Source organism: Drosophila innubila, chromosome X (genome assembly GCF_004354385.1).
Source record: "Drosophila innubila isolate TH190305 chromosome X, UK_Dinn_1.0, whole genome shotgun sequence".
Classification (NCBI taxonomy): domain Eukaryota; kingdom Metazoa; phylum Arthropoda; class Insecta; order Diptera; family Drosophilidae; genus Drosophila; species Drosophila innubila.
In genome coordinates, this window is record NC_047626.1 from 34,107,847 (window position 1) to 34,111,681 (window position 3,835).

At 37.9% G+C, this 3,835-nt stretch overlaps 1 long non-coding RNA gene across 2 annotated transcripts; it reads right to left on the bottom strand.

Moving 5' to 3' along the window:
* Positions 1–323: 323 nt before the first annotated feature.
* On the bottom strand, positions 324–979 carry LOC117789376. 2 transcript variants are annotated; one of them, XR_004617888.1, is made up of 2 exons: positions 748–979; positions 324–684 (listed from the first exon to the last, which is right to left on the bottom strand). It is a non-coding gene; the product is annotated as an uncharacterized LOC117789376 (long non-coding RNA). The 2 variants fall into 2 exon arrangements; XR_004617894.1 differs by having other exon boundaries at positions 324–687.
* Positions 980–3,835: the final 2,856 nt, after the last annotated feature.

Consider the following 3,835-nt stretch of genomic DNA (forward strand, 5'->3'; position numbering starts at 1 on the left):
GTGGTCACGATGCATAGGCGTCTCTGCATGTAGCTGAAAAGTCTTCGCTCATTCCACCATTTGAAAGGATTTTTTTCGGCCCAATTACTCTTCCGGTAAATACTTGTCCATCTCTCACCGGGATGCAGCCATTTTATTGACTGGCTGAACAACAGACCGAATCTCGTTGTCCCACTTGACAAAAAAATCATCATTAGCTTCGGTAACTGTGTTTTCCACAGCAGTTCTTTCTGCGTTCTCTTCCTCAACATTGATTGTTGGCAACTTTTATCTCAAATTCTTCAGAGCGTTCTTAAAGTTTTCGACACAGACACAGCTCAGACTTCAAATTTGGCAAGACAATGGCTGATGGATTTTTATTATCAGCAATTCGTTGAAACATATCGTACGTGGAGTTCCACCTAGTGACGACATCGTTTGTCAGCTTCAACTCCTGCAGGCCAAGTTTTTTTTTAAGCTTCTTTGAACTTAGACTGAGCGTCCACTGTAACGTGCAACTCTCTACATCGACGTAGTAAGCCGATACATGTACAAGACGCAGAGCGTGATTCCCCAATGCAATCATTTTCAGGACCTATCTGTCGATTTGAGCAATCTTCCAATTGGCTGGTGGACGATCAATATAGTTGGTTATTATCTGCTGACCTGCGATTGACATAAGTTGTCTAGAAGTCGATGGTGGTACTGCTGAAAAAGCTTAGGGACAATAACGTAAACAAATAAAATAGTTATTTGAATTGCACCTACCAGACGACAATAATGTAGAAGGTAACTGTGCAGCAGATTCCTCAGAAAATGTTTGATCAGAGCCAGAAGCTTGGGAGAATATCGGACCACTCTATAGGCACGGTAGGATGCTTCATTTCAAATGTCTTGTCAAATTGCTGTGATCCTCTAGAAATGCTTATTAAGCTTTTGCAGTAAGCACATTTTCCATGGATTCCATCTTTTTCTACAATGAAATGGTTCCACTTGGTGCTGACATGTTAAAAATTATTGCAAGTCGTTTTTTTTAAATTCACCATTGCAGAATTCGTTCATCAAGCAAAGCGATAAACAGAAGATCAAAGTGCTTGGTAATCAAACTAAAAAATTACTCGAGTCATTGAACGAACTGTTTTTGGATCTATTCAATGAACGAACTTAATTGAGATTCTAGTCACTGAACGAACTATATTGAGATTCTAGTCACTGAACTAAATGACCTTTAATCAGGGATCTAGTTCGTTCGTTCACCTTAGGGACTAGTTCAATAAATCAATATAGAATATAGAGCCCTGCATGAGTGCACACTAAACAAAAAATTATCCCATATTTCCCAAACAAATCATGTGATACTCATAACACTATCAATCCTCACACTGTCTGTACAATGACTTTGTTTTAAAACTCATTCATGAGCATGAGTCTATGATCCAGTCGAGTCAAAATCTAAAGCTAGTGTGAGTCCGGTTCACAAAAAATGATTTGCTTGATAGAATGAAAAATCACAGTCTCTCCCATTACAGCTTTCAAATACAAGCAACAGGTGATATTGAAAATCTCTCTACTGTAAGCACTGTGAACACTATCTCAGAGAAAAATTTATGATTTTAGTGATTTTCTTTGCTTTAAAAAACTTGTAAGACCAGAAAAAAGGGAAATTGGCAACAGTGAAGCCGTCTTTACCTCGGCTGCTCTCTTTTGGGGGTCATGCTTTTGATATTGTGCTTACAAACGTCGTTTGGTATCTCTTTTTAGCACTTGCCGAAAGAACCTTATACTGTTTGGCCCCTTACCAAATCGGAGGACGTCACCTTATTACAAATTCACCTTGCACTAGCTATTCATTTCTGAAAATGTGTGATTCGCACATTCAACAGTGAAATAACTCAGCAAAATCATAACAACGAGTGTGAGAGCAAACACTAGAGAGACTGTCTTACAATCATAATGATTTTCGTAACAGTGTAAGAGCACATCATACAAAATGAGTTGAGCCACACGACAGCTTAACTTCGAGTCAATGAATCTGATGAATCAATAACTCATTAGGAGTTGAAGTATTTATTTGAAAACAAAAATGAGTCGTTTTGAATGTGTGCACAGTGTAATTTCTGACTGTTAACTCGATTTGGTTTGAGCTTGTGCAGGGCTCTAATAGAGAACAATGAAAGATTTTTGAAAATGTCTTGGTAACCAATTAAATATAAAATAATAAATTCTTTTAAGAACGAATATGAGCCTCTCCTAAAGAAGCAACGGACCTGCGCCATAAAGTGGCCGGAGTCGAAAGTTGTGGAGTTTCTTGAGATTGCTCTTGATTTGATCAAAGATGTTCCAGAGTCTCTAGAGGTAAGCTACAATAGAAGTTAATTATTTAAAGTCTATTAATTATATAAACTCAATATATTTTAGAAACAAACAGCACAGAAATTGTATGCTAGGGTGATGGAAAGATCAAGCGTCTTTCAGTATATTGGTGCGGTAAAATGGAGAAGCCAAACTGGAGCTGGGCTATTAGCAGAGGACAAGTGGGAGTTAGAGGTGGTAAACAGTCGATGGCACTATCGATGGTGGAGCACTATCGAGTCGGCCTACTATCGATGGTGCCGCACTGACGATAGTGTTCGATAGTGCCATCGATGGTTCTGTTTACACATCACTGAAATAAATTGCGCGTTTTTATTTATTTGTGGCGTCGCTTGACTTAAGATTATTTTGTTAACAGCAGTGAAAATATTGTTTAATTAAATTGTGCTGCACATAAGTAAACTTAAAAAAAAATGGATCGTTTTCTCCTAAAAGGTGGTTAACAAGGCACTGTTGAAGTACTTTCAATTCATTTTAATAAAATTTTTGTATTTTAAAAGGTAAACGCCGCAATTCGAAAGACACATCAAATTCAGACAAGAACTCTACGTCTGAAGAAGCGAGCAATAGGAAATTAAAGAAGAAAATTAAGATATCTGATGTATGGGAGTATTTCAAAAGAACAGACGACAAGAATTATGCAAAGTGCCTAACTTGTCAAAAAGAATACAAGACAAGCGGCAATACGTCAAATTTGCGTGATCACTTGAAAAGGTTTCATCCAAATTTAAAGGATGATGGACCTGATACGACCACAGATGCAGATGTGTTTCTTGCGGGCGACAGCATACCCTCTTCAAGCAGCAGCTGCAGATCCAGCATGCGATCAATAGATTCATACATAAAAAAAATCTGTATTATATGATTCTAATGCACCGCGGAAAAAATTTATTGATAGAATGTTAACAGAGATGATTGCCATAAATGCTCAACCCTACAGCATTGTAGAGGATCCAGGCTTTATAAATTACAGCAAAGCACTGGATAGTAGGTACAAGCTGCCAAGTCGTGGACATTTGAAAAATGATGTTCGACTTGTTCAAAGAAACTTCGGCAAAGCTTTCAACCATCTTTAAAGGAATTTCCGATATTGCTGTAACATGTGACCTATGGACATCCCGTGCTAACACATGTTTCTTGACAGTGACTTGTCACTTTGTTTGTGGCTACAGCCTGAAAACAGCATCATTAGCGACAAGGAAACTATTGGATGCTACAAACCATTCGTCACAAAACATCGCAGACACTTTGCAAGAAGTATTGGCGTCTTGGGGTTTACTGGAAAAAACTCTGTGTGTTGTCACGGACAATGCCAGCTCCATGATCAAAGCTTGCGAACTTTTAAAGATTAAAAATATTCCCTGCTTTGCTCACACGCTAAATTTAGTTGTCCAAGATGGACTAAAATTTAAGGATGATGCAACTAACGGGTTAATTCTAAAATGTAAAACAATCGTCAAGTTTTTCAAGAAAAGCTCTATCT